Genomic DNA, 12684 nt, shown 5'->3' on the forward strand with positions numbered 1-12684 from the left:
TCCTGAACGGGTACCCTCGCCGTATACCGTAAGAACTCCCCCACTAGGGTCTCGTATAGTCACCAGCTGGCGCTCACAGTCGATGATAGCGCTGAATCGGCTCAACCAGTCCATGCCCACGATGACACAGACATCCCCCATCGCAATAGGAATTAGGTCAATCGGCAACGCAACCCCGAAAATCTCTAGTACGCATCCCCGAAGAACCTCCGTGGCACAAACCACCCTCTCGGCCGCTATAGAAACGCTCAGAGGCCGACTCAACGGCTCACGACTAATGCTGATATGCTGACTAAAAGCTAAAGATACAAAGGATCTACTCGCACCCGAATCAAATAACACTAGGGCAGGCATAGAGTTCACAAGAAAAGTACCTACACATACATTAACATAAGCATAACATTTCGACTTTAAAGTAAATACGTGAATTACAGCATACCTGCCACAACATCGGGCGCAGCGCGGACCTCCTCCGCGGTCAGCTGAAAGGCTCTCCCGTGAGCCCTCGGGGCCTCGACCTTCGCCGGTCGGGTCTCAGTAGTCCTGGTAGTCGGTGTAGATACCTGACGAAGCTGCGGGCACTCGGCTTTCCGATGGCTTGTCTGGTTGGAGTGAAAGCAAACCATAAACCCCTTAGGGCAATCTCTGGCAATGTGTCCCTCCTTACCACACTTGTAACAACCACCAGCTCGACACGCCCCCTCATGACTCTTGCCGCACTTTCCGCAAGTGCGGCCCTTCGGACCTCCCATCCTCGAATCAGCGGACTTGATCCGCTTGGCTGCCGGCTGAGACTGAGCCGGCCGCCGATCCACCTGCCGAGACTCGGCCTCCTCCCTGGCCTGGGTCTCCAACTCGATCTCGCGCTTCCTGGCGTTCGCCTGAAGCTCAGTGAAAGTATGATAGGTGGAGTTTGACACAAACTCCCGGATATCCCTCCTCAGAACGCCTAAATATCTGCTCATCCGTGACTGCTCCGAAGACACCAGCTCTGGGCAGAACATCGCCCTCTCGTGAAACTTCCGTGTGACCACCGCAACGGAATCAGTACCCTGCTTAAGGGTCAAGAACTCCTGAATCAACCGTTCCCTCTCCACTGGGGGAACATACTCGTCCCTGAACATCTCGGTAAACCTCTCCCATGTCACCGCTGTAATCTCCGCCAGAGTGAAGTTCGCCGTCACGAACTTCCACCAATCCTTCGCTCCCAGACGGAGCTGGTTCAAGGCGAACCGTACCCTCAGATGCTCCGGGCATGAGCAAGTGTAGAAGCATCCCTCAATGTCGGCGATCCACCTCATCGCAGCAATCGGGTCCTGCGTCCCATCGAACTCAGGGGGTTTCGTGTTGCTGAATTCCTGGAACAACAACGAATCGCCCCCCTGCGGCCTGGCGGCGGCCACAGCTGCGGTAGCGGCAGTGGCTGCAGCATCAGTCAGTGCGGCGTACCGCTCCTCGAACGTCTCCATCAATGTGGTCTTAATAGACCCAAACATCTCCGGGATCTCGGCCCGGATCGCTGCAGCTACCTCCTCCTGGATCATCTGACGAATATCCTCGTCACTCACGGTGCTCGAACTCGCCGCATGACGTGTGATAACCATGATGTCTCTGAAATACAACATAAAATTATCAGAGACTCCATCAAGTACTATTGTACTCGATAACGCAACCCTACTCAGTCTCCGATATCCAGGGATTCTTACTTGGGTCTTCCACCGACCCGGTGCCTTCGGTAGTACGGGCCCAATACTACCGACCACACCGTATCAGTATTCGTCCCGAAATCTTCCTCCCTAAACCCCGAATAATGAGTACTCTACTTCTAGTATGCACTATCTACTTGCACGCTACCGAATATCTCATATAAGTAATCTCCCTAGACTAGGCATCACAAAACAGGCTATTCTAGTCCTATCATGTATACCTAGTCTTCTAGCATGCATAACAATTCATAATTCAGTGCATAACATAACATTGTAAGGTATTCTGGGGATCTTTACCGTTCGGGCGCTGGCTGATCGTACACACTGCTCCGTTCTTGTTTACCACTTTACCATTTATAAAAAAAATTTATGTCTTTATTATTTTTTTTTTAAAAGATTTTTCCTCAAATCCTCGGTTTGAGTTCAGTTACACCCGAAGGTACACCCGAATCCCTCAAACCAAGGCTCTGATACCAATTGTAACAACGCAAATTTTCAAATAAATTTTTCATTTAAAATAAAATGATTTTACTCAACCAATAACATTTATTCTATGTTTCACATCAAATACATATATATAAAAAAAATCCCCAAGATCTCAAATAGCAGCAGTGTGTATGTATCATGCCGGCGCCTTCCCACGGTCCTCGCTAGTACCTGAAACACATACATAACAGCTTGTAAGCATAAATGCTTAGTGAGTTCCCCAGTATACGACTTACACATATACGCCTTTCCAGGCCCTGACCTTCCGGTCCACAATACATTGCCTTCCGGCCCGTAACATAATCGCCTTCCGGCCCATAACATATTGCCTTCCGGCCCGTAACATATTGCCTTCCGGCCCGTAACATATCGCCTTCCGGCCCATAACATATTGCCTTCCGGCCCGTAACATATTGCCTTCCGGCCCATAATATTTACGACACATAATACATTTAATTTAGCACACATAGCACATATATCATACATCATGCCTGACCTTTCTATCACATAACATATCGCCTTCCGGCCCGTGTAAACATACATATCATGAATAGCAACTACCTTTCTATTTATAGCATAAATAACACATATCATATTCGACCTTCCGGTCTCACAGTCAACCCTTCCGGGTGTAGTATAGTGAGAAGACTCACCTCGTGGTAATGAAAACTATCAAGGTCCCAATAGCCTTCACTCTTGTTCTAGAAGTCCACAGACGCTTAGGGTTCTTCTCAATCGGCCAAAAGACGGACAATGACGGCATATGGGACGTTATATACGATCCAAAACCAAACGGCTAGGGTTTCTGCTGAACAGCGTAGACTCGCCGAGTCCATATCTGGACTCGTCGAGTACAGTCGCGAACCCGCGACCAAGTCTGGGGCCCTACTCGGCGAGTCTGGCTCCAACTCGCCGAGTCCCTTCCTAAAATGCCCCAAAATAATATTAAGGCAATACCTGAAATTCTGGGCTATTACATGAATAAAGTACTTGTGAGACCGGTGTAGTCTGTAGAACAAGTAGGTAGGAAATAATTTTAAATTGGCTTGGAAAATATAAAATCTCAAAAAAAAATTAAAACTGGATCCCAAGGGAAGAAATGTTATGGTGTTTAACAATTTCATAGGAATCACACAAAATAAAACCCTAAGATTTCATGAAGATACGTCCGTCAATTCGTTAGTGAAAGCTTGAGCAAATTAATTGTTCACCATCAATTCATATTTGGTATTGAATTTTGGGTTTCACTCAGCTCGTAGTGACACGAAACTAAGATCATAAACACAGTTTTTGAGTAACCATAAACCTCAGTGGTAATTTCTGAGAGTCTCAAGGGTTACGTTGGTGAAACGAATTTAATGGAGAAATGTAATAAAGATGGTGAAAGAAATCAAAGTACCTCTGCTGCGAAAAGTAGGACCAAGCAGAAAACTCTTATCTCATGTGAGAAGAGAGTTAGGTAGCTCACGATTAGAATAAGTGTGGTAGCCTACTTGGGAAGACAAGGTTTGTGTATACCAAGTCATTAAGGCTATTATTCAGAATCTGATGAGGCTTTGGGCACATACAACAGCATGCTTCTAAGGATACTTAACTAATTCTACAAAGTCCCCATAAACGAACGAACACATAAATAAAAAGTAAAAATTAATGACAAAAAGTAAATAGAGAACAAAATATTTTTGGAGTTTTTGACATATAAAAAAAATAAAAAAATAAGACTGAAAAAAATAAAAAGATAATAAAAAGACATTGGGAAGAAAAAACTTTGGAAAACTTTGGAACCGAACCTGAGCGTTCGGTTGAGAAAAATTTTGAAAAACCGAACCCGAGCGTTCGATTGGTTTCGGTTTTGAAAATTTTTGAAAAACCGAACCCGAGCGTTCGGATGGTTTCGGTTTTGAAAAATTTTGAAAAACCGAACCCAAGCGTTCGGTTGGTTTCGGTTTTGAAAAATTTTGAAAAACCGAACCCGAACGTTCGGTTGGTTTCGGTTTTGAAAAATTTTGGAAAACCGAACCCGAGCGTTCGGTTGGTTTCGGTTTTGAAAAATTTTGAAAAACCGAACCCGAACCTTTGGTTGGTTTTGGTTTTCAAAAATTTTGGAAAACCGAACCCGAACGTTCGGTGTATTTCGGTTACCGAAGAAATTAGATTTTCAAAAAGGAAATACTTTTGACAAAAAAGAAATGAAATAGTAACACTTATACATGAAATTTACAACCAAGAAAACCACCTTTAATTGAGGAGCGAAGTGCAGATCATTCAGCCGAACCTGAGCGTTCGGTTCATTTTAGTACATGAGTACAAAAACCGAACCCGAATGTTCGGTCTATTTCGCTTCTTACTTGTGAGATTGAGAGGTAGTTTGTGGTACTGACTCTGATTCCATCATACCTAGCCCTTGTAGAATTTTGTTGAATGACGCTTCAGGAAGAGCTTTGGTAAAGACATCAACCAGTTGATCAGTGGTTCTAACAAAGTGTACTTCAACATTTCCATCTTCCACATGATCTTTGATGAAGTGATACCTTAGTGCTATGTGCTTAGTCTTTGAGTGTTGCACTGGGTTATGACAGATCCTAATTGCACTTTCTGAGTCACAATATAGTGGGATCTTTTTCATATTGAGTCCATAGTCTCAAAGTTGACTCTGGATCCAAATCACTTGAGAGGTACAGGATGCAGCTGCGATGTATTCTGCTTCAGCTGTAGACAAAGACACACACGTCTGTTTCTTTGATTGCCAGCTAACCAACTTCCCGTCAAGGAATTGGTAGCCGCGAGTTGTTCTTTTCCTATCTAGTCCACATCCTCCAAGGTCTGCATCTGAGTAGGCTTGAACGAAGAAGCCTGAGTTGGAAGGATACCATAGACCTAAAGAGGAAGTTCGCTTGAGATATCGTAGAATGTTCTTCACTGCAGGCATGTGAGGTTTGCGTGGGTTGGCCTGAAATTTAGCACAATAACAAACAGAGAACATAATGTCAGGCCCGCTAGCAGTAAGATACATCAGAGAACCTATCATTCGGCGATAAAGCGTTATTTCAACAGCCGGTTTATCTAGGGATGGAGTGAGCTTGGTGCCGAACGCCATTGGAACTTTGACTTTTGAGTCTCCCATCATGCCAAATTTTGCAAGGAGAGTCTTCGTGTAAGCTTCCTGATTAATAAAGATGCCTTTGGGTCCCTGTCTAATGTTTAAACCAAGGAAAAAGTTAATAGGACCCATTGAGCTCATTTCGAATTTAGTCTCCATCAGCTTTTTGAATTCTGCTGTTAGGCAAGGATTCGTTGAGCCAAAGATGATATCATCGACGTAAATTTGAACAATCATAAGGTGGTTACCTTCTTTCTTACGAAAGAAGGTTGGGTCAACCGAACGTTGTTTGAATTTGGACATCTTTAAAAATTTAGTCAGCGTTTCATACCAGGCTCTCGGAGCTTGTTTCAGTCCATACACGGCTTTATCCAAAATGTAACAATGATTAGGATACTTTTCATTCACGAATCCAGGAGGTTGCTCCACGTACACAGTTTCTTCGAGTTCTCCATTGAGAAATGCACACTTAACATCCATTTGGTAGACCTCAAAGTTTTTGTGGGCAGCATAGGCTAGAAATATTCTAACTTATTCCAGCCTAGCTACAGGAGTGAAAGTCTCTTCATAGTCAATGCCTTCCTCCTGACAGTATCCTTTCACTACCAGACGTGCTTTGTTTCGAATCACGTTTCTTTCCTTGTCCATTTTATTCCTGAAGACCCATTTGAGACCAACAACCGAGGCATCTGGAGGAGTTGGAATAAGTCGCCAAACTTTGTTCCTTTCGAATTCATTCAGTTTGTCTTGCATAGCTTGAACCCAATCGGAGTGATCAAGAGCAGTGTTAACTGTCTTTGGTTCAACTTTTGATACGAAGGAGTTAAGCACGCAGAATTCTACTTTTGAAAACAAGGATGTCTGTTTTGCCTTGAGTTGTGATCGAGTCAGAACTTTTTCAGATGCATCACCAACAACTTGAGAAACAGGATGATCTCTGGTCCATTTAGTGAGAGGAGGGTAGTTTGGATCAAAGGTTGGATCTAATTCAGCGTTTATCATTTCTTCTGGTTCGGATTGGCTTTCATAGTCGTAAGACATATCGGCTTGCTCCCCCTCGATAGATGATCTTACAGGAATGTCTTGAGAATCTTGAGCTATAGAGGTTTCTTGTGGTGCTGAGCTTTCGGGTGTTGATGCACCTTCGGATGGTGAGGCACTTTCAGTTGGTGAAGTGCTTTCGGGAAAACTTTGAGACCTTGGCTCCCCCTCAACATGTGAGCTCGACGGAGATGATGATGGCAGATCCTCCCCCTCGACTGAAGCATTGTGTGGTGGAGGTTCGTCATAACTTGATCCTCCTTCATTCATTCTCCTTGCAGCGTCTTCAACAATTTGCTTCATTTGATCTACCTTGTTGTCTGCTGCACTGGCTTCAGAGAGAGTGGCCTTCTCTGGTTCATCAAATAGCTCCATGAACTTCTCGAATAGATTAGCGATCGAGGCAGTGACTTGGCCAGTTTGAGGAAAAATTTCTCCAGCTGTGTCTTCGTTGGCCTTTAGCTTTTTGACATAGCTATCATCAAAAGTCACATAGTAAGTTTCTTCTATTTTCCTCGAACACTTGTTTAATACCCTGTACACTTTAGATGTGAGAGAATAGCCCAGAAATATCCCTTCGTTGGCTTGGACATTGAATTTGTTGCGGTTTTCTTTAGAATTGAAGATAAAACACCGCAAACCGAACAAATGGAAAAACTTCACATTTGCCTTCCTGTTGTTGAGGATCTCATAAGGAGTGAGAGTGAAGCGCTTGTTGAGATATGACCTGTTCTGTGTAAAACAAGCAGCAGAAATAGCATCAGCCCAAAAATATAAAGGTAAGGAAGCGAAACTTAGCATGGTTCGGGCTGCTTCACACAAAGATCGGTTTCGTCTTTCGACAATGCCGTTCTGTTGAGGTGTGTAGGGAGCTGAGAAGTTGTGACTAATTCCCTTTTCCACCAGGAATACTTCGAATTCTCTATTTTTGAACTCCAATCCATTGTCGCTCCTGATGTTGTGAACGACCTTCTTCAGCTGTACTTCAATCTGCTTGATGAAAACCTTTAGCTTGTGAGTCGCTTCAGATTTAAGCTTCAGAAAGAACACCCATGTAAAACGCGAAAAGTCATCAACAATAACAAGAATGTACTTGCTACCACGGATGCTTTCGATAGATGATGGACCACACAAATCAATATGAAGTAATTCTAGTGGTTCAACAACTTTAGTGTTTATTATAGATGGATGACTTTGACGACTCTGCTTCCCCATTTCACATGCAGCACACAAATGATCTCTATCGTACTTGAGTAATGGAAGACCTCGAACATGACCTCCAGTTACGAGTTTGTTGATGTCCTTAAAGTTAAGATGAGAGAGCCTTCAGTGCCACAACTAGCTTTCGTCAGATTGTGCTTTGGATAACAGGCAGATAGCTGGGTTTCCTTTGATGGGTTTGAGATTTAGGGGAAACATTTCACCTTTACGCTTAGATTTGAGAATAACTCTTTTCGTCTTCTTCTCAATTATTTCAGAACCCTCATCGTCGAATGAGACTTTAAGACCGGTACCTCCAACAAGCTGAGATACACTGATGAGGTTGTGTTGTAGTCCTTCCACGTATGCAACCTTCCTTATCGTGAAATCACCATTTGTAATCATTCCATATCCTTTTATGGTGCCGAAGGAGTTGTTCCCGAACTTGACGTTTCCACTATTTGAAAGAGACCTGTATTCCCTTAGCTCTTCCTTCCTCCCTGTCATGTGACGCGAGCAGCCACTGTCAATGTACCATTCTTCGTCAAACTGCTCGTCACTGATAACCTGCAAAAATTAAGCAGATTTAGGAACCCAAAGTTTCTTGGGTCCACGTGAGCCTTTCACAGGAACAGGAATAGTTAGAGAGATGTCAACAAGATATGTTCGTTTTATTAGTGTTGTTTCATCTTCCTTTTTGATGGTAAAAACTTTAATTTTATTGGGATTCGATGCTTTCGGTTTAGACTCTGGTTTAGCCGCTGAAACCTTATGTTTTCCTTTTTGTTCAGTTGATGTTTGAGATTTTTGACAAGGAACAAAATGGAATTTGGAACGAGGTGGAGAAGAATTGGAAGAATTAGAAGAATTAGAGGAGTTAGAATGAGAGGGCTTAGATTGAGATGACTTCTTGGTTGAAGACTCTAGGTGACCCTTTTGCTTTTGATCATTGGTGGGACCGACCTTAGAGTTTTGATCTCTTTTGTTCTCAGAACCGAACCTTTGCTTTCGGTTGATGTAGTTCTCTGAACCGAACTTATGCTTTCGGTTGGAGTCATTCTCAGAACCGAACCTTTGCTTTCGGTTGGAATCATTCTCTGAACCGAACCTTTGCTTCCGGTTGATGTTTTTCTCCGAACCGAACCTCTGCTTTCGATTGTTGTTGCTCTCTTGCGATTCAACAGGATTTTTCTCTGACTTTAAGTTCCTGTCTTGATGTGAAAAATAGGCATTCTGAGATTGCCAAAACTGTTTTCTTTCAGAGAGATTCTTCCTGTATCTCTGATTCCTTTGGCGTTTTTGATTTCTCATCTGCTTTGGTTGATGATGGATATTAGCTTTCAGTTTCTGGTTTTCTTTGGCTGGTTCACTCTGAACTGATGAAGTTTCACTAGAAGGATTGTCTTCTTTTGCAGGAATTCCTTTTTCTTGAGGAACATCTTTCGTACCGCTAGTACTTGGCACATCAAAGCTATCAGGTTTATTCAATGGTTCTTGCACATATCTGCCTTTGCTTTTCCATGAGGTCCTTTCAGACAAACCTACCGCTTCATCAGCGTTATCGATTGGAGCTGACCAGAAGAACTCGTCGCAGCCATCAGCATTGTCCTCATTTACAATAGCTATGAGTTCAGCAGTCTGATGTTCGGTTACGCCTGTGACCTTGTACACCTGATTTGGAGTGGTTCTAACTTTTTGATATACTACTGCCTTCTCTGCAAGAATCGGGGACTTTTGTTGGGACATACGAGCGAACTCCACTGAATTTTCTGAAATTAGATTCTTGTGGTTTTCAGGTTCGCTCTTGACAAATTCTGAACAGTCAACTGTGTCCTCTATAGAAATTTCACTCATATTGTCGTCCTCATTAAGCTCAGATGCATTTTCAACATCAATTTTATTTTCTAAGCTCAAGTTGGCGTTTAAAGAGTCAATTTTTTGTATGGTTTCGGTTCTCAGTTTCATTTTATCATTTTCATCCAAAAGGTTTTTAAGCATGTCCTTATGGTCCTTGGACTTAATGAAAGATTCGATTTTGTCCAGTCCATACATGTACGTCGGATTCACATCCTCAGATGAAATAACACTTTCACAATTATACGCTTCAGCATCAATTTCATCCTCCTTAAACTCAAGGAAGGGTAAAATCATGCGATGAATCTTTTGTCCTATTTCACAATCCAAATGAAGCTGAGTAATATTAGTGTAAAGACGTTTAGCAATCAGACAAAAAACATTTCGCTGTTTCAAAAGCTTTAAATTGTCTCTTTGCAAATAAATGTTTTCATCTTTTGTTTTGATTAACTCCGACTCCTTTAGTTCGATCCACATGCGCCGTTCCTCACTCTTCGAAGACACCCTGCTTAATTGGTCAGTTAGGTTAGAATTGGTGACACGAGTTTGAGTTAAACTACTATCTAGATGATAGATTCTTGAATTAACACTTTTTAATTCTTTTTCATATGAGCATTGTGGGACTTTAAATGAGACAAAAATTGATTGTACCTTCTTGATCAGTTCATCAAGCTCGTTGAACTGCATGGTGAGCGGTTTAGCTGTAAAGCACAAGTTCTGTTGCTCCTTCGTGTCATCATTCCCACCATCAGTGTTGTATCCCCTCATCTGAGATACGTCGGACACCATCAAGCATCTTCCTCCACTGCTCTCTTCTTTCGCCACATAAGCCTTTCCATGAGAAGGCTTCCTCACTTCATCATCTTCAGAGTCGGTTGACCAGACCTCCACGCCACCGAACTCATCATCAGCTTCCGAACCCTGCACAATTAACGCATTCATAGAAGGGTTAGCAGTAGATTTCTTCTTCCTGATTTCATCTAGCTTTTTCTGCAACAAAGCTTCTTCATCCTTTTCCTCATCCTTTTCTGCCATCTTTTTGAGGACACAATCCTTTGCATAGTGGTTCTTTCCTCCATAATAATAGCAGCTTACTCCCGAATCTCCTTCAGTCTTCGGTTCCTTCTTTGATTCTTCAGCCTTCGGTTCTTCTTTGACCTTTTTTGGGCTATAACTCCCCTACCAGTTTCGGTTCTTGTTAGTGGGGAATCTCTTCTTGATGAACCTCTTGGGGTTCGACACCATCATAGCAAAGTCCTCAGAAGTGAGGTCATAGTCCTCCAAGTTGAGATCTTCTTCATCCATCACAGCTTTACTTTTGGATAGGAGGGCCAACGAACATAGGCTTGAAACCACACTTTTCTCCTGTAGCACGATCTTTTCTTGATATTTTAGGATGCCCACCAGTTTCACCAAAGAATAGGATTTAAATTGCTCGTAGGCTTTAACTGTGGACACAACTGCTCTCCACTCTGATCTGAGACCGTTCAAAAATGTAACCTTCTGCTCAATAAGCTTCCTTTCGATGTCGTGTTTGATCATCTTGCTAAGAAGATGATTGAATCGATCGAACGTTTGAGTCACAGTTTCTTCGGCTCCTTGCTTGAATTCACCAAACTCGGACAAGAGTAAGGTTTGAATGGAGTGTTCAAGATCTTCATCTGTAGAGTACAATTCTCGTAACCTGTCCCATATTTCTTTTGCCGTCGTGCATGAACTCACCAGCCTGAAAGTATCGGACTGAATGGCGAATCTGATCAATCTTAACGCTTTGATATTGCACTGAAATTTATCTTTTTCGTCTTGCGCAATATCTTTAACATCTTTCAGAAGATCATTATACTCCTTTTGAGTTTTAATAATCCTTGAAGTTGCTGAATGAGAAAAGGGTCCAGAAACGATTGCTTCCCAGATGAGGTATCCATTATCCTCAGATCCTATGACATAATCTTCTAAGTGATGCACCCAGACTTCATAATCATGGGTGTACAGGATGGGAATCTTCGTTGTTGATCCAATGTTGTTCGAAATATTAATAGGATTGGATTGCGACTCGTCCATAATTAATCGAATAACATGTTTAAAGATCAGACTTGTAATATATCAAATTAGGGCAAAACAATAAATATCAAGATACGTCAATTATGAGATGACGTCTCAATAAATATCAATAAATGCGGAATAACCCTAATCGAAACCTTTTTCACAGAAAAGAAGTGTATCGATTACACAGCGTCCTGCTCTAATACCAATTGATAAGTTAAAAACTAACTTGAAGATCGATTAGATCTATAAAACAGGTAAATTAATAAACGAGTAAACAGCAAGAACACATGAATGGATCAAAGATGTCGAATGATTAATAAACAATCCTCAGAAGAGCTCGATAAAGAACTTCTACTGTAGAGGATTTAGGGTTTACAAGAACGATGAAGGAAATCTTTAAAGCTATCAATCGTTACTCTATCAATCGATTACCTAATATGCATGCAAACACATTATTATATACTAAACCCTATCAGCTCACGGTTGGACAGGCCCAAAACCGGAGTACAAAACATGGACTATTAACCGAGCCCAATAGACGCAATATACAAAAAATGCTACGCTACCCAACAGACAGTATTATGTCAGTGACCTGGTTTAGGTCGGTATCCTGGTATATAGGAAGATGCTATGTCAGTGACCCGGTTTAGGTCGGTATCCTGGTATATAGGATGATGCTATGTTAGTGACCTGGTTTAGGTCAGTATCCTGGTAGGGTTGATCCTATGCCTTATGATCTGCTAGATCGATTTGTTTTCCTATGGACTGTTTTGTGATTACCTATTATATGTACAGATGGTTATTTGCTTGATGTTTGGGTTGAGGCGGTCCTGCTTTCTGCTTAAGGCTAACATACCCTACGAGCGGTCTGTATAGATTGTAGGCCCGTATGGCAGTCCAATCACACCGAAGGCTCGGATAAATCCAAATAGACTGAAGGCCCGGTGCGGGCGGTCCAGTCGTACTTTAGACTCAGAGAGTGGACTAGGTGGACTAAAGGCCTGTTGAGGGCAGACCAGTCACACTGCGGACTTTAGAGGCATGGCTGTTCTGTATTGTGATATGATATGTTATGATTATGGTTGTATGTGCTTGGTAGTTTGGGGGTAAATCACTAAGCTTTCGGGCTTACAGTTCAGTGTATTGTTTCAGGTACTTCAGGAGATTGTGGCAAGGCGAAGGCGTGATCGTACCAGTCCTTATGTTTTATGATTTATGTGATATGGTTCTGGGGGATACTCTAATGATTAA

The sequence above is a fragment of the Lactuca serriola genome, chromosome 5 (genome assembly GCF_051521515.1).
Source record: "Lactuca serriola cultivar US96UC23 chromosome 5, Lser_US96UC23_V15, whole genome shotgun sequence".
NCBI lineage: Eukaryota > Viridiplantae > Streptophyta > Magnoliopsida > Asterales > Asteraceae > Lactuca > Lactuca serriola.